We start from the raw sequence: 20,146 nt of genomic DNA, 5'->3' as shown, positions 1-20,146 counted from the left end.
ATAAGCTCTCCTCAACTTCTTTCCTATCTAGGGGTCTCGATTCAACTCTTTTAGGTGTAGAAGGAAATTGAATCACATCTTCCTTTTTAGTCTGTTTTGGCTACAATGCAACAGAAGGGGACTTAATTTCTCTAAAAATAACACTTCTACTATGAATTACCTTTTGTGCAACAAGGTCCCAAAGCTTGTATCCTTTCACACCATAACTATACCCAATGAAGATAAATTTCATAGCCTTGCTCTCCAACTTTGTCTGCTTGTCCTTTGGCACATGTGCATATGGCTCACAAGGCTTATGACTTGACCATGCTTCCATAGAAGCAACAAGGGCTGATGTAGGAGACCTGTTAATCAGGTAGCAAGCAGTGGAAACAGTTTCAACCCAAATTTTTTTGTTCTAGACCAACACCACTCAGCATACTCCTATCCTTCTCCATCAGTGTCCTGTTCATTCTTTCTGCAACTCCATTTTGCTGTGGAGAATACGGAGTTGTCTTCTATCTGTTAATACCATAATCTTTATAGAATGTATGAAAATCATTAGAGCAAAATTCATCGCCATTATCAGTCCTCAAAATTTTAATTTTCTTTCCAGTCTGCAACTCAACCATTTCTTTAGATTCTTTAAATCGACTGAAAACTTTAGATTTACTCTTTAGAAAATATACCCATGTCCTTCTACTAAAATCATCAATAAATGAAACATAATATGTGGATTTTCCAATCGAAAGAACATCTACAGTACCAACACATCAGAATGAATAAGATCCAAAGTACCACAAGTTTTATAAGAACTCAAGTAAAACTGAACACGGTTTTGTTTTCTATAAATGTAATGCTCACAAAAATCAAAGTCAAGATTATAGTCATTCAAACCTTCAACAAGGTTTTTATTTTTAAAGGTCCTTAGACCCTTTTCTCCAATGTGGCCAAGCCTCTAGTGCCATAACATAGTCTTCTCTATAGGTAACTTTGCTTCAGAAGAAAGAGCACCCTTAGGTAACCAAAATCCATTTCCATCTGCTGAAGGTGAAACCCTCAAATCTTCCATATATTTACTTTTGATAGAAGTGCTATTACACTCAACAGTGTATGTGTCTAGCTTATACAAAGTGCCAAACCTGACACCTCTAGCAATTACCATAGCACCCTTAATCATCTACATCATGCTTTAGAAAAGACTACCTGCACACCCGCATGTATTAGTTTGCTCACAGATAACAAATCTCATTTTAAACCAGGGATATGTAGCACATCATTAATCTTTTTTATTCTACCATCAGAAAATATGATTCTAACTTTACCTCGACCAACAATGTCTAAATGTGAATCATCATCCAACTACACCTTACCTCCATTAAATTCTTCATATTTAGAAAACAAATCTCTATTGGTAGTCATATGAAAAGATGCACCCACATCAATTAACTAGGCATCATTACCTGCATGAGTTGCCAAAGTTGCAATAAATGCATCACCATCTTCCTTCTTGGACTCATAATTGGAATCAATCTTCTTCTTTTCTTCTTTGTAGTCCTTAAAGATGTGACCTAGTTTAGCACAATTCCAGCAAATGACTTTGGACTTTCCAGGAGATTTCGATCTCCCTCTCAATTTGGACTTATCGCACTTCTCATTATTCTTGACTTTCTCCTTAGGTCTTCCACGAATAGTTAGGGCTTCCTTCAAACTGTGGGATACCTTCCTTCACATCTCTTCACCAAGTAGGGCACCCACCACATCTTCAGACTTCAAAATAACAAAAGTACTACCAATAGCCAGAATAAGAAAATCCCACTAATTAGGCAAAGAACAAAGCAAGATTTGGCATTTCTCCTCTTCGTTCATCTTAACACTGACATATACTAATTAAACCACAAACATATTGAATGCTTCTAGGTGGTCTACAACTCGTCCACCCTCTTCCATCTTCAAGGAATACAATTTCTTCCTCAAGAAAATCTGATTTAATAAAGATTTCATTTGATACATTTCACCAAGCTTAGTCCATAGTTTCCTTGCAATGTTTTCTTCATGGACAATGATCAGAACAAAGTTTGCCAAGTACAATCTGATTAGACCTTTGGCTTTTCGATCTATAACATCATACTGAGCCGCCACAATACGATTTGATGGCCTTTGGATATTCGCATCAACAACATCGTAGATAGATCTCGATCTATTAACAAGTCTTCCATCTTAAGATTCCACATCTCAAAATTTGTTTCATTAAATTTGTCCACCTCTATTTTCCCTAATGGACTAGCTATCTGAAAATTCCTGTAACAAGATCAAAAAGTTCTGCAAAAGCTCCCACTCAAATCTAGATTAGTTCAAAAAAGCCAACAACCCACAACTGAAACCAAAGGTGATCAAGCTCCGATACCACTTTTAAGGAACTTAAGTAGCGGAACAACTTCCTACACTAACCTTGAGAGGAGGGTAATGCAAAAACTTTTACAGATTGTCACAACAGTTGCAGAAAACAAAAATAGATATAATAACATTCAAACCATAACACAGTGATTTACATGGGGAAAACCCTTTCGGGAGAAAAACCCCACACTCCAAAATCTGATCAATATATTATTCCGCAATAAAAAACATATTACAATATACTTAAAGAGAAAGCTCTTCATAGGAGTACCACAAATCAGAGATTCAAAAGTAACTCAATAGTTATAAGACTCTTACACACAACCTCTATCTCATGCACCTCATATATAGGAGATACAATACAAGAAACCGTCAAATGGTATTACAAAACCATGGGCTAAAACCACCCAATAAGGTGTAGCCAATATTATATCCCTTCTAGATGCCCTATGATGTGTCCGTCCCTTTTTATAGCTCATTTATGTGTCCGTTGTATTTTATATTTCCTATTTCAAGAGTACAAACTTCTAGAGTACAAACTTCCAGAGGCCATAATTTGAGAATCGTGTGTCCCATTGACGAACCGTTTGAAGTGCCAAAAAGCTCGCGAAGTGCTCTATTGCCTAAAAAATGACAACGTCATTTACACCCACTTTTTAGGGTATTTCAGGGCCTCTAAAGTCCTCAAAATCAAATTTAAATATTTCATTGGACCCTTCCAAAACAAAAAAACAAAACTCTTCAAAACTAGCTGTGATCTTGTGATGTAACTTTACTGGAATGCTTATCTAGCCAACCAGAAGCTTCGGGGAGAATTTCGCACTATTTCATGCTCAAATAAAAAATTACTATAAATAATAACCTTATGTAAATGTAAGGTTGCGACACCATTTTCCCAACAACAACCGAAGGCCTTGACAAAGACAGGGCAATGAACCTTACACCAGCTGTTGTGACCGCTTTCTATGAGACATTGTCAAAAGCATATGCTGCAAATCCTTACGGTTCTCATCACATATGGAATTGCCATAAAACTGGTATCCAAGTGGATTGAAATGGGGTGATGAGGCTGCGTGCTAGAAGAGGAAGCAGGAGCGTCTCATACATCATACCAAAGATCTGAGAATGGATTACCATTCTTTGCTATGTTTGTTAGTGCATAATTTCCATCATCTCCGTGATTTATGGGCATCACCTTTAATTTCATGATATTGCATAAGCCTAATTAAGCGAACTGTGTAAATAACAAGTTAAACTTAGTTTGCCTCTTCCGTGCATTCCATCGATTTCTGCATGATCAAGGTTCATGCATTGGTTCATGATTTGTATAAAATCATGCTTTGGCATAATGTAATTAGAGACAATGAATTAATTGAATTTCATTCTCAGCTTTTCTATTTTTATTTTGATTTCTCCTGCAAGTTTTGTTTTCTCTTTCCTAGCTAGATCTGTATTTTTGCTTTGCAGAAAATTTAACATGGTAGTAGAGCCTGAGAGCTAGGAGGAAGGACAAATTATTTACATGAGATTCCAGAGTCGCATCTTCGAGTGCTTCCAGAGTGTCTTTCTAGTGGGACATTATTGAGCAATGGATATACAATGGCATCATCCCAACCGAAGGTCATCTTTGCACTTCCTCAGTTTGGAGCATATTTCTGCAGATTCATATCTTCATGTCTTCAGATGATCAGTTTTCATATTTAGAAACCATGTACCCATCTATTCGAATATGTACAACTATATTTTCAAAGTATCCTAGAGGTACTCATGCTGTGGTTTCTATGATTTTGTACAATCCTATTGCAATGTGGATTCATTTGCAGTTTGCAGCTTTCTTCTTTAATTTGAATAACGATTAGGAGTTTTTCTCAATTGGGTTTTCTCCTATCTTCTTTGTAATTGGGTTCCTTAGAAGGCTTTTTTGCTAGGACCCATATTTCTCCTTAGTTAGGCTTAAGGGAGGGTGTTGGCGCATAATTTCCATCATCTCCGTGATTTATGGGCATCACCTTTAATTGCATGATATCGCATAAGCCTAACTAAGCGAACCATGTAAACAACAAGTTAAACTCAGTTTGCCTCTTCCGTGCATTCCATCGATTTCTGCATGATCAAGTTTCATGCATTGGTTCATGATTTGTATAAAATCATGCTTTGGTATAATGTAATTAGAGACAATGAATTAATAGAATTTCATTCTCAGCTTTTCTATTTTTATTTTGATTTCTCCTGCAAGTTTTGTTTTCTCTTTCCTACTAGATCTATATTTTTGCTTTGCAGAAAATTTAATAGTGTTAATGATATAGAGCAAAGCATTCTAGGGTTTTACATGTTCAAGAGAAAGAAGCAGTTGAAAAACTACATTAGTGACTACAAACCAGGTGCTTGCATGGCAGCCAAGCCACATGCGTGGATGAAAAGGAGCTATTTATCAACTGGCTACACCACTTCACACAATCGATTCTAGGAGGTGTTTTAGCCACCAATACGAACTTATTGATCTTTGATGGCCATGGCAGCCATGTAGCACTGACCACCATCCAAGAGGTAAGGCAACTAGGTATTGATTTGCTAAATTTTCTAGTGCACACCTCTCATAAACTTCAACCACTAGATGTAGGTGTTTTTTCATCGTTCACGACATACTTGAAATTGGAACGAGCATCATGGCTAGCATGATTTCCAAACATTGAAATCAAGAGAGTAGAACTCATGGAGCTAGGCAACAGAGCATTACTTAAGGCATTGACAATATCAAATATCACAACAGGGTTTAGAAGGATTGAAATATGGCTACTCAATCCCAATGTGCTGCTGAATGACATGCAACCCAACAACACCTTCCAATTCAGTGTAGGTGAGGAGGCTTCCACAGTTGAAAACATACTCAATCTATTTGGAGGAGTTGTTTCAACTAAAGATGTTGCACAAACATTTCTATCAGAATCACATGTGAACGAGACTACAACACAATCACCTCAAAATACTTGTATAGATTCAATTGCACAATTCAATGTGGATGAACAGACAAATCACATGGTGGAAACTCGAGTTGAGGAGATGGAGGACAATCTTACTCTTCCAATGTCACCTAGTCAACCATCATGGTTGGTGGAAGGAGCCATGAATTTAGGCGTTGATTTGCATGCACAAGAAGAACAAGGCACTTTCTCTCTCCCTTCACCACCACCCACATCTGTAGTACTCGAATCAGTGCATGATTATGCTGAATGTGGCATTTCAAAATATCGTAATGATGTAGATTTGATGCAGGACTCATAGGTAATTGGTGATGAAGGTTACGATAACATTGACTCCCACCTAGAGAACTACACTTTGCCTCCCAGAATAGAACCAATTATTAGTAAACTCCTAAAGTTGCCTATATATACTATCACTACAAAACCAACCAAAGAGGGTGATAATGGAATTTGTCTCAACTGACAATTGTAGCTCTTAACAACTGATGACTACATGAAAATTTTAATGGAGCAAGAGAAAAGGTAAAAGGAAATTGAGGAGGTCAAATGACGTGAAAATTATTGATAACTGATGCTGCTCTAGCATGCAGCTCCATGCAGCTCCAGTTTGGATATGAATCTATCCATTTATCACCTTGCATATGCTATTTTTAGTTTAAATTAGTTTTTGTTTATTCATGCAAATAAAGCATGTATTCTAGCATGCATTAATCCTTAGGACTATTTTTAGTTTTGTTTTTTGCATGAGTTTATTTTTAGTAAATAAAGCATGCTGTGCATGCACTTATTGTATTCTTAATTTAGGGAGTAGTTTGTTTTTTTTAGTTTGAGATCCTTAGTAGCTTTCCAAAAAATAGGGCATTTTGTTTTTTATTCTGAATTGTGATTTCTTTTTGCTGTTATTGTTTACTAATCAGCTGGTTTAGAGAGGATAGGTCAGGTTCAAAATTCTACAAGTGGTATCAGAGTAGGTAAAATTGTTTTGGGTTAAAGTTTTATTGTTGGAATTTTGCCAAAGTTAATCATGTCGAATTCTAACAATATGCTCGTTCCAGAATTTGATGGGAATGATTATGATTATTGGTGCATTAAGATGCTGACCTTTTTGATTGGAAAAGATTTGTGGGAGATTATTGAATCGGGTTATGAAGAGCCAACTAATTGGAATGCCCTTACAACTAATGACATAATAGCAAGAAAGGAAGCAAGGAAAAAGAATGCTCAAGCTTTGTTTAACATTCAGATAGCTCTTGATAAGAGCTTATTTCCAAGAATATCAGGAGCAACAACTGCCAAAGATGCCTAGAAGACTCTACAAGAAGCTTACCAGGGTAGTGATCAAGTTAAAGTGGTCAAGCTTCAGACATTGAAGAGAGAATTCAAAAATTTGAAGAAGCAAGAAGCTGAAAGTATAAGTGATTATTGTGTTAGAGTCAAAGATGTGGTCAATAAAATGGCTACACTTGGGGAAATTATAAGCAATGAAGTTTTGATTAAAAACGTGTTGAGATCTTTGACATCTAGAGGGAATCATGTAGCAATAATCATAGAAGAAAGAAAGGATTTGACAAAACTACAATTTGATCAACTGGTTGGATCCCTGATGTCTCATGAAGAAAGATCGAAAGATTCTTTTGAAGGTGTAGAGAAAGCATTTTCCTCTAAATTGTTAATCACAAAAAATGAAGATGCAAGCAGCAGTAGTGCCAAAATCAATCAAGGCCAAGGTAAAGGGCAAAGCCAAAATTCTTCAAGAGGTAGAGGAAGAGGTGTCTCAAGAGAAAGTGGTGGTTTCAGAGGAAGAGGTAGAGGCAAATTTGATAAGAGAAATGTTCAATGTTACCATTGTAACAGGTATGGCCACTTTGAAAGAGAATGCAGATTAAAAGAAGGTAAAAGTGCTAACTATGCTCAAGAAAGTAGTGAGAATCCTCCTGATCACTTATTTTTGTCTTATGCAAAGGGTGAAAATACTAGTAAAGATGTTTGGTACCTAGATTCTGGATGCTCTAACCATATGACAGGGAATGAGAAGTTGTTCTCAACAAAGAATGGAAGTTTCAAATTCAAGGTCCAGCTTGGTGATGATAAATCATTGGAGGTTGCTGCCAAAGGAGCTATGGAGGTCCAAACAAAAGAAGGTATAAAGAGTATTCATGATATTTATTATACTCCATAATTGAAGCACAATTTGTTAAGTGTTGGGCAACTATGTGAGAAAAATTATAAAGTATTCTTTGAGAATAAGACTTGTACTATCTATGATAAGAATAAGGATAATAGGGTGATCACTGTTGTTCCTATGACAAAAAATAGGATGTTCCCCTTGAGGTTTGGTGAACATAACAACAGTTTGGCAAATATGGCTTATGAGGATTCAAGTTGGTTATGGCATCTTAGGTATGGGCATTTAAATTTTCATAGTTTGAAGTTTCTAACATCACATGCATTAGTTTTTGGTTTGCTCAAGGTTGAGGAACACAAGGAGGTTTGTGAAGGTTGTGCTAAAGGAAAGCATGCAAGAGAAAAGTTTCCAAAGGGCAATGCATGGAGGGCTCATCACCCACTTCAGCTTGTTTATTTAGATATATGTGGTCCTATGCAAACTAAGAGTTTGGGTAAGTCATCATATTTCATCACTTTTATTGATGATTACTCATGAAATTGTTGGGTATATTTTTTGAAGGCCAAAGATGAAGCCTTGGATACATTCAAGAAGTTTAAAGCCCTTGTGGAAAATGAGAAAGGGTGCAAGATCAAATGTTTAAGGACTGATCGTGGAGGAGAGTTTTGCTCAAAGGCTTTCGAAAGTTATTGTGATTTTAATCGCATCAAGAGGCAACTTACTACTACATACACACCTCAACAGAATGGAGTAGTTGAAAAGAAGAATCATACTGTGGTTGAAATGACAAGGTGAATGTTACAAACCAAGGGATTGAGTAATTCTTATTGGGGAGATGCAGTTGCTACAACTGTGTACATCCTCAACTGTAGCCCCACTAGTGCACTAGAAAAGATGACTCCTTATGAAGCTTGGTATGGAAAAAGGCCTAATGTTAATCATTTCAAAGTTTTTGGTTGTTTGGCTTATGTGCATGTATCTGATCAAAATAGACAGAAGTTAGATGCAAAGAGTGAGTCATGTATTTTTATTGGATATAGTGAGAAAAGCAAGGCTTATAGATTGTATAATCCCCTCACTAACAAACTTATTGTCTCAATAGATGTGATTTTTGATGAAGGGGGAGTTTATGGTCATCAAAAAGGCCATGTTGAGAAGCCAAAATCTATTTTGAATGATGATATAATTGCTGATATTGATCATGAGAAGCCAACTAATGTTTCTATATCCAGTGGTTTAACTCCACCAAACAATCCCTCATCAAGTTCTTTAGTACAAAGTTCAAGTCCACCTTCTTCTCCAAGTTCTACAAGGAAGGTAAAGATATTGAGTGATATCTACCAGAAGAGTGGAAATCAAGTACATGAAGAAAACCCAATAGGTGAGACAGTGAATTTTGCTTTATTAGCCAAGGCTGATTTTGAACCATCATATTTTGAAGATGCATGTACTAATGAGGTTTGGGTGAAAGCCATGGAAGAAGAGATGGATTCTATTCACAAGAATGACACTTGGGAGTTAACAGAACTTCCGCATGAGAAGAAAAAGATTGGCACCAAATGGGTCTACAAGACCAAATTTAACAGTGATGGAAGTGTTGAAAGACACAAGGCAAGATTAGTTGCTAAAGGCTTCACATAGAAGTATGGAATTGACTATGAAGAGACATTTGCACCAGTAGAAAGAAAAGAGACCATAAGAATGTTGATTTCATTAGTAGCTCAGAAGAAGTGGAGCATACATCATATGGATGTGAAAGGTGCCTTCTTGAATGGGTACTTAGAAGAGGAAGTATATGTGGAGCAGCCACAAGGTTTTGAAGTGGAAGGAAAAGAGCATCTTGTTTACAGGTTGAAGAAGGTTTTGTATGGCCTCAAGCAAGCACCAAGAGCATGGTATGTCAGGATTGATGGATACTTTCAGGAGAATGGCTTCCAGAGAAGTAAGAGTGATCCTACCCTATACTAAAAATAAGAAGGTACTAATATCCTCATCATAAGTTTGTATGTTGATGATCTTTTGTATATGGGTAGTAGTTCTAAGATGAAAGATGAATTCAAAGCTGCTATACTGAAAAAATTTGAGATGAAAGATCTTGGTCTGATGAAATATTTTTTAGGAATGGAGGTTTATCAAAGTAAGGATGAGATTTTCATTTGTCAAACAAAGTATGCACAAGATATGCTGAAGAAATTTAATATGACTGATTGTAACCCTGCCTCCACTCCAAGTGCTCATGGAGTTTTGTTATGTCGAGATGATGGCGTTGATTTAGTTGATGAGATAGCTTACAGAAGTATTATGGGGAGCTTGATGTTTCTAATCCACATGAGGCCTGATATTGCCTATTCAGTTTCACTTGTTTCAAGGTATATGACAAATCCATCTGAAATACATATGAAAGTAGCCAAGAGGATTTTGAGGTATGTGAAAGGGAATTTAAGTTTTGGTATTCATTATTACTCTTTTGAAAAGTTCAACCTTGTAGGCTTTAGTGATTCAGATTGGGGAGGTAGTATGGATGACCGTAAATCTACATCTAGAAATTGTTTTTCTTTTGGTTCTGGTTTAATTACCTGGAGCTCAAAAAAGAAAAGTATTGTTGCCCTCTTATCTACAGAAGCAGAGTATGTTGCAATTACCTCAGCAGGTACACAAGCTCTTTGGCTCAGAAAAGTTTTGGAAGAAATTGGAGAAAAACAAATTCAGCCTACAGTAATTTATTATGACAATGTGAGTGCCATCAAGTTAGCAAAGAATCCGGTTCATCACAATAGAACAAAACATTTTGATTTGAAATATCACTTCATACGAGATTTGGTGCAGAAGAAGGATGTTGAATTGAAGCACATCAACAACCAGGATCAACTAGCAGATATATTCACCAAAGCGGTTGCGAAAGCTCAGTTTATAGCACTACGAGATAAGATTGTGAGCCCTCTCAATATCAAGGGGGAGTATGTTGATAACTAATGCTGCTCTAGCATGCAGCTCCATGTAGCTCCAGTTTGGACATGAATCTATCCATTCATCACCATGCATAAGCTATTTTTAGTTTAAATCAGTTTTTGTTTATTCATGCAAATAAAGCATGTACTCCAACATGCATTAATCTTTAGGACTATTTTTAGTTTTGTTTTTGCATGAGTTTATTTTTAGTAAATAAAGCATGCTGTGCATGCACTTATTGTATTATTAATTTAGGGAGTAGTTTGTTTTTTTTAGTTTGAGAGCCTTGGTAGCTTTCCATGCAATGCTAGGAATATATTTAGAACTGTAGTTATTATTAATTCTTCTAGGATGCAAATTCTTTATATATATAGTCTCTATGTAATTTTTTAATTAAGCTTCAATAAAGAAATTGGTGTGTGCAATTCCAAAAAACAAGGCACTTTGTTTTTTATTCTGAATTGTGATTTCTTTTTGCTAATCAGCTGATTTAGAGAGGATAGGTCAGGTTCAAAATTCTACAAAAATCACCCAAAAAATATTTTTAAAGGTAAAAAAGACCTCTTCCTACATGAGGGCAAGTAATTTTGTACGTGAGGCCCACATGGCAGTCCACGGGGGCGTCAACATTGGGTGGACACATATAGGGCCCTCTCGCTTAGGCGTGACATAATTAATGAAAACTTTGAACTGATTTTTACTTACTAAGATTCCAAGTACAACAAAGAAGGTAAAAAAAATCTGAACGTCAGATAAGAACAAGACAACAATAAACAGGCGCAATGAAGAATAGAATAGAAAATTTCATGTATTTATTATAAGGACATCATGTATCCTGAATAGCCAGTGTCTTCTTTTCACGTGATTGCAGTAGAATATTGAAATGGACAACCATTATCATAACAACTGAAATTTAGGGCTAAACTGTAAGTTCTTATGTTACGTCTTTTCTATCTATTCATTGCTGCATCTGCGTTTATTGAAAACGGATTATTTTTCTATATAAAGTTGATGTGATTCACAAGAATACTGTTTAAAATGAGTGTAATCATGAGGTGTCTTTGGAATTATTATAAAAACAATCAAATCTAGAAAATAAGTTTATCTAAATTTCTGTAATTAGAGGTGTATTTATGAGGCCTCCATCCAATAAAAAGAGATTTTTATATTATATCTTTTTTCCAAATCTAAAAATAGATTATCCCAACATATCTTATAAATGTGAATTATAATATAAAAGTAACTTAAAAATTAAATTAAATGATTTTTTTTGAGTAAATAAAAATTAAAGCATAATAATATAACAAACACAATGTCACCCTCAACTTATCAAATCAAATATAAAAAAAGTTGGTAGATAAAAACAAAGTGCATGTGCCTTGGTCCTTAAGTTGAAGGAGGTCTCATGATTCTCAGACCACTAAACATCAGAGAAAATGACACTCCACCCACCCAAACAGAGTTTTGACATGATAACTAATAACAGGCCTGCATATTCCAGTTCTCTCACAAGTTAAAGAAATTATAAAAGCAAAGTAAGATCAGAGACCATTCCATCAATATAGTAAATGTCTGTCCCATTGGGAAGCCATGAAGAGGCGAGGAAGCTAATGAATCGATTCAGGGAAATTGAGAAAAAGCAGCAGAATGATGCTCTTTTTGGTTTCATTTTCCTGTATCGATTCATCCACTTTCTCTCCCTTCCATGACATCCCCACGAGGCCAAATCTGGTTTCCATAGTAATTTTCATACTCCATAAGAAGATTATAAGACATTGAGAAAATGGGTGGAAGGCCGTCTAAATACACAAGGATTTTAGTCATATGATTATCAATTCCAAGGCTGGTAAGTTTCATGTATATATAGTCTTGATTTGAATTTTCTAGATCGAATTTCTTTCACATGTTTCAGAAAATCCTGAAATTTGTTGGGTATTAGATAACTAGGAAAATGTCATCGAGATTACAATAGCCAAATCAAGTTTATGTTGGGTATTAGATAACTAGGAAAATGTCATCGAGATTACAATATCCAGCTTTTCAAAAATTCATCCCCCTTCATCAGATTCATTGTTTTTTGTTTTAATAGATCAAATACAGTATATTATTTTTTCTGTGGAAGTTTCAATGGTATTTTGTAGTGACTGCATTGTTATAAAAAGAAAAAAAATATCGTTCCTGATTCTTTTGTTACATGGGTTCCACATATTTCTAGAGGATGGAATGTGTTTCATTTGGGTTTTCTATCTACTGATTAGGTTACTCAGATTTTGCATCTTATTCTTGTTTTATTTTTTCTTCGGTTCAGGGTTTTTCGGGATGATGGTTTTGTGAAAGACTTCTCTTAGATCTTATTTGTCTTTCTTTTTGTGATACTCATAACTGTTTGAATATCTTTTTCTAATCCCTTTATTTGAAAGTCACTGCGATTTGTGAAACTGCTGTTTGCAGCCAAGTATATAGCGCTACCATATCAGAAAGGAGTCATGGCTAGGAAAATAAACTAAGTTGCAGATAGTAGGGATTGGAAGATCTCAGTTTTTCGAAGACAGGCATAGAAGCAGTATGTTAGTATAATGTATTACATTGTTAGTAAATGTATTACATTGATTAGGGTAGACAGGGTAGACAGTTAGAGAGGTAGTTTCTACAATGCTTTCTATCGTTTCCACCATTTTATAAAATGTATATCAAATGTAATATTTCATATTGAAATAAAGGAATATTTTATGTATTTTTCATAACACAGTACGCATTTACTTAACTGAAATGATCAGTCAAGAGAAATCATTGGAAGCCCAGCCAAGGAGAAATTGTTGGAAGAAGAAATTGCTAAACACAAGAAAGAAAGGCATGCGAAGCTGTTGGGAGGAGGAGATCTAAATCATGGTTATGGTTATTCAGTCTTTAGGATGCACCAATATATTGATACCTTTCATACATTATTAATACATTGTAAAAGATGTTAGATGTTTGGTGCATTAAATGCTGTATAGCCATTTTGCTGTAGAAGACTAGCTTTGCTGTAGAAGACTAGCTTATAGACATGTCATCAAGCAATAATATCACTCAACTTTAAATTCCCATCTTTACTGGTACAAATTATGAATTTTGGGTAATTAAGATGAAAAAAATGTTTTGTTTGAAGGACGTTTGAGATTTCGTAGAAAATGGTTTTGTAGAACCGTATGATCACACAGTGTATCAGACATTAACACAAGCAAAAAAAAAGGGTTAACTTAGAGAATAGAAGAAAAAAGAGGCAAAAACTTTGTTTCTAATCTAAGAGGAAATGGATGAGTCCATCTTTCTTAGGATTGTAGTAGCAACAAGGTTTAAGAGAGCATGACGGATTTTGGACATCTTATCCAAAATTCAATCTCCTGAAAGTTGTTAAATTACAATATTATATAAAAAAAATGAAATTTTGTAAATGAATGAATCAAAAGTCTTGTAAAACACTTTATGAGTCAAGTTATCAATATTGTGAATCAAATTAGATCTAATAGAAAAAAAATAATAAATTAGAAGATTATAGAAAAAAATCTCACGAGTTTTCCAATAAATTTGATGCTATGGTTGTAACAATCGAAAAATCTAAGAATTGACATAGTTATTAGTAGATGAATTATTGATATTTTTGTTATCACTTGAATCTTAGAGAATGAATTGAAATAACAATACTTCTTTTGAGAATGTTTTCAAGTCTCAAGTATTGTCTAGGAGAGGAAGAGGAAAAGGAAGAGGAAAAGGCAAAGGCAGAGGTGGAAGGAGTGATCAAGATCGAGGTGAAAAGAATAATTAGAACTACAAAAAATAGAGGATGCGACAACAACCATTTCTAGCAAAATTCAAAGAGGTTTGATAAATTAAACATTTAGTTATATTATTGTAAAAAATATGGACATTATGCATATTAATATAGAAAGAGACAAGAAGATGTAAATAAGAATAATGCTACTTAGAAATAAATGAATCTAGATTTAATTTTGAAAGTTTATCCATCACATTCCATGTTGCTAAAGAAAGTATTAGAGATATTTGTTTTTGGATAGTGGAAGTAGTATTCATACCAAATGAATAAGGAATTATTTGCCAGTCCTATTGATATAATAAAGTTTAAAGTGAAATTGAGAAATGATAATAAAGTGGCTATAATGAGTAAATGAGTAAATGAGTAATAAATGTTTTAGAAAAAATAGTGAAATAAGACATTGTTATGATTTATTTTGTACCTAGACTAAATAATAATCTTGAGTAAATTTAATACAAATAGGTTACAAAGTACTATCTTATACAAATAATGTTTGGACTAACTACAAGAGTGGAGATCACTAGGAACCACATGTACTCATTTTGAATCTAGTCCATGTAAAGTGAGAAATGAATTCAAAAGGGGGACATATGATTACCAAACTTCCCCTTACCAACCCACAATCAGACTTATCAAATGTCACATGCATTCCATAATCATTTGACTTGGAGACCAAAAGTAAACTTCTTGCAAGATCTGGAATATGTAAAACATTATCAATGGAAACAATCCTCCCATCACTGAAACACAACTTTACCTCTCCTTTGTCAACAATCTTCACTAAGGTGTTATTAGCAAGAGAAACTACCCCTTCATCATATTCTTTGTAATTAGAAAACCACTCCATGTGAGTCATATGGTAGGAAGCACTTGAATCAACAAGCTAACCATCATTACAAATAGCTGAAATAAAAAAAGCATTAGAATCACCATCATCTAAAGCATTATCTTGGAAGCATCAATTCTCTTCTTTTTATTCATACACTCCTTCACATGTCCTCTTTTACCATGGTTCCAACACTTAACTCTTCTCTTTCTAGGGGTCCTAGAACATCCTTTTGACTTATCCTTTGTTTTACCCCCCTTAGGTCCTTTCTCCTTAGGCCTTCCTCAAACATGCAAGACATTTTGGGAGCCAAAATTCATGGTCTTTTTCCTCATCTCTTTTGAAAGAATTATGGGAATCACATTCTCCATCTTAGGCTTTGTACCACAACTACTTATGACTCTTCCCAAGAATCAAGCAAAGAGCAAAGTAGAAGAATACATTTATCTTTATCTTCAATACTAGCATCTATTGATGCAAGTTGACTTAAAATCAAATTAAAATAATTCAAATGTTCAAAAATAGAATCACCATTCTTCATTTTCAAAGATCACAAAAATCTTTTCAGATATAGAACTTCTTAGACAAACTCTTAGTTAATAGATATTACCTATTTTCTTTCAAAGCTTGTATGCACTGTCTTCTATAGAGAAATTTAGGAGGACAAAGTTAGTGAGATACAACCAAATGGTTCCTCGTGCCTTCTTGTCTAACTTTTTCCACTCATCATCTATCAAGGTGGAATCCTTTGGTTTCTTTTCTTTTGAAACTGATAACCAACGATCTCTCTCTTCTAGGAGATCTTCAACTTTTAGCTTCCACATCTCTTAACTAGTGCCATTAAACTTCTCAATATCTTGATGAGGGGTGGAGGCCATAGTATACAACCTTTCTCAAATCTATAAAAAAACCACAAAATAAAAGCTCCCACTGCAACTAGAAAACCTTCAACACTTATAGAGAAAGGCATCCCTCTCTCAATGGAATTGTTATCTCTGATTTACCAAATATTATAAAAAAGAGTGAACAAAGCAAGAAATATGAACTTAAACTAAAAGTTATTGCAAATCTAAAACTAAAGATTAATAATTAACATCTAGTGGTTGTATAATCAAAACAAGAACAAGAAAATATTGTACATGAAACACACAATTTACATGAAGATATCCATTTGAGAAAAAATACACCACAAAAAGAGAGGAAAGTATATTACACCATCAATACACTTCTTTGTAGACTTTTGTAAAACTGAGCAACACTCTGTTATCTTGCAAACTGAACAAGACTGAATGAAGAACACTATCTCAAACCACCAATTTATAGGAATTTTTGAGGATGAATACCACTATGGTATCACCAAACAATAGATATAAAAACTACCTGGAAAAACTCATTCTCACTTCCCAAAATATCCTCTTACAACTGTCTTACAACTATCATAAGGTATCTCTCATGCATGTGCACTTGTGTAAGGAATCTATCATAAATCTTGTCATAGATGTTGCCATATACCAATAATGACTATCATGGGTATGTGCACTAAGATTGTGAACAAAAAAGTGGCCACTCACAAAAAAAAACTCAAAAACACAAGTAACCTGTTTGGGTTATTTGAAAAATCAAATAACCTGAACACATTACAGTTCATAAAATCCGAACCTTAATGCATACAATGTTTTAAAATTAAAATCTCATACATGTTAAACTTAAATAAAATCGTGATCAACTTTTTAAAATAAAAGTAACCCGAATGTGTTTTTTTGATTATAAAAAATAAACTTGACTGTGTCATTTTAACATGTGGCTGCAACATTTTCCTTTGAAACCCTTCCAAAAATATTGACAAAACTCATGTGTTCCTTCTATTAGCCAAGTCATCATGCCACAATGTCGTAGAGGTAAGTCATCATTCCTTTTTTACATTTTTTGTTGTTTTTTAAGTAAAATTTTATTGAATTTAATTGTTTTTGATTAATTTTGTTTCATTTTTAAAAATTGTTATTAGATGCTCAAAACAATCCCCCTAACAAAATTTGCCACCTGATAACCTTGAAGAAAACTAGGATGATATCACTCAAATGGGCAACACTTCTAATCCTCCAATACACACTTCTCAAAACACACAGGAGGAATTATTAGGTCATCTAGCACAAAGTAGGATGACCATATCTCAATTAGTGTCTCGGCTGAAGGCTTCAAAACACCATCATCATGCATCCCTTGCCACAACCTTAGAAATAATGATGACAAGTGTAGATAATTTTTTTAACCATGTAACTTATTGTAAAACATACCGGTATTCATGTTGCGACTTTTATGAAAATGGTCTAACATACAATGAAGTAAAAAATAAAGAAATAAGCAAAGAAAAAATATGTGCTCTTTTCACTGATCCTCGAACCAATGAGACTCTACCTCTTAATCCAAAGAGGTTTCCTATACATTGGTGTAATCATGTGTCCATGATTTTTTTTTTTGGATAGGTGGTGGATGGTCTTCGACCAACCTCCTTGCAATAATTTTGACCTATACCTTTATTATTTTTGAGAGAAATATACTATGAATTCATCCTTAATTATATGCTCAGTTATTTTGACATGAGGGATTTTCAAGGTAGAGGTGGAGGCTTTTCCTAGGATATACTAGGGGCTCAACAGGTACAAAACTACCCCAATCATACCAGTAGTTGTGAAACCTATTGTTCATGTCATAGTCCCTGTAGCCTTGAAGGAGTATATAGAGGTGATGACTCTTCATGTAGTTGCCACACTGATTGATACCATCATTCAACATTGGAGTCAGTTATTCCAGCCTCTTGGCCCAAACAATGGTGTAGTAATAGATGATGGTGTAGCAGCTAGACCATCTACATGTAGTGTTCCTAGCTCTCACCAATTCCCCACTTGTTACCATGTATTCTTTGGGGTAGATACCATTGCACATGGTGATGGTAAAACCTCCCATTAGTGTAAATGTTGTAGGGCTAGTCAGGTTGGCACACTGGATGATGTGGTACTCACAAATGACTTGATGGATTAGGTCTTTACCACTCAAATGTAGGTATGTTGAAATGAAATTATAACATTTTATTTATTAAATGCTTTAAATTTGCAAATGTAAATAGTTTTTTCTATAGATTAGATTAATTTGATGCAAACATTATGCATTTCAATATTTACCAGTAAATTTTGGGATGCCACTGACCATTCTTGCCACAACTAGTGCACTTGCATCTTCATTAGAGGTGAAAAAATTATACTATGTAAAAACAGAATAAGACTTTGAATTCATTTAAATAATATTTGTTAAGATATATTAACCTAGCAATGTATATTTATATGTGGTTTGACAAGTGTTGACAATGGACCAAATTTCACAGTATGATGATGTCACCCTTACAACCATTTCATTTGGCCTAGAAAGCTATACAATATAACTTTTTGCTCACCTCTTGTTTAAAATTTATATTGAATATGCATATAATTTGAATTATGATTAATTGGATTATATGTTGATATCTATTATGTTACTCTTTTAGGCTATGCCATCTGTGGCTAAGTTATCCCCTTTGCCAATGTTGTTCTTGAGGACACCTAATCAAAAAAAGGTAATTGAACACAATTTAATCAAGATATAATAGTTTCAAGAGTTGATATGAGTTATTCTAGCATGATTTAGATTTAGTTTTTTCAAATGTATTATAATTATATTGTTGAGCACAAGATGCCACTGAGAGGGGGGGGGGTGAATCAGTAGTTTCCAAACTTTTCCCTTTTCTATCCTTTGTGTGTATACCGGTTAACAAATCTAACATAAAGCAGACATATCAGTTATATGGGAGGATAACACAAATGCCACCACACATAAAAGGGACATCACATTACACCAGATGTACGAGGAAAACCCAAGATGGAAAAAACTTCGGTGAGAAATGCTGTTGGAGACTACTGCTCCAATCTAGCCTGACAATGAAACATTCGGTTACAACATTTAGGGCACCAACCCAAGGAGCACCAATGCTTGCACCAAGCTCCAATTCAGTGATTAAAAAATCATATTTTTAATACAAAAGATATCTTCTTGTTACAAAAGAACTTTGTAACTCTCATGTATGTCTCTCCTCCAATTCTCCTCTCTTCAATCCTCTGTAGGTTCTCTGCTCACCTTCTCACTACTGCAACCTTATCTCCTACAACTCACTCTCTACTAGACCCTTACCGGTTCTGCTCATTGCACACTACCGGTTCTCAGCTTGCTGGTTACATCAGTTTGCCTTCTTTGCAATCTTCTATAGCTCTTCTCTGCCTATTCAGTCACCACCGGTGTACTCCTCTGTCAGACTCAATGGCAAACTACCAGTTGGCTCACTCTTTCTGGTTGAACTCTTCAACCCAATTCTCTCACATTCAGTCTCTTCTCTAATTGTCTTTGAGTACTTGATTGATTTCCTTCCTCATGCAACAACACCAACAACATCTCTGGCTCGCACTCTTGTAGCCATATTTTCCCACCTAAACGTGTGTTTGAACATTTGTATGCTAGGGTTTCCACCATGCACTGAATTTGCATCCAATCTGATCTTTGATCATCTTGAAATATAATATCCAATCTAATATCATGTCCTTGATCGATGTTCAACACTCAATCAATGAGCATCGCCCATCTGTTTACCTTGCGAACCACGTCTTGGGTCAGTGCAAGAAGCTGAGTCCACTTTTTGGCCAAAAAGTGGAAGTGTTTTCCTTGATTTTCAGATTTTGTCTCATTTGAGCTTAAATTTTAGAGATTGAATCTTGGAAAAAGTCAGCAATATTAAAGATAGCCCTCTGAGGGTACTTTCCAAATATGTAATTTATTTTAATACCCACATAATAAAAAATTACTTTTTTGAATGGAGTTCTAAAAACTATTTTAAAAATGCCTGTTTCAGGACCATACCATGCATGTGTACGATCCACACTTTTTGACACAATTAAAATTATTTTCTCAAACCGCTTTGGGAAATAGTTTGTAACACACTGAAGATTGATGAGCATATTTTTCTGTATTTTTTTTTCTAATATTTTTTTTAATTA

Source organism: Cryptomeria japonica, chromosome 6 (genome assembly GCF_030272615.1).
Source record: "Cryptomeria japonica chromosome 6, Sugi_1.0, whole genome shotgun sequence".
NCBI lineage: Eukaryota > Viridiplantae > Streptophyta > Pinopsida > Cupressales > Cupressaceae > Cryptomeria > Cryptomeria japonica.
This window is presented reverse-complemented; position numbering follows the sequence as displayed.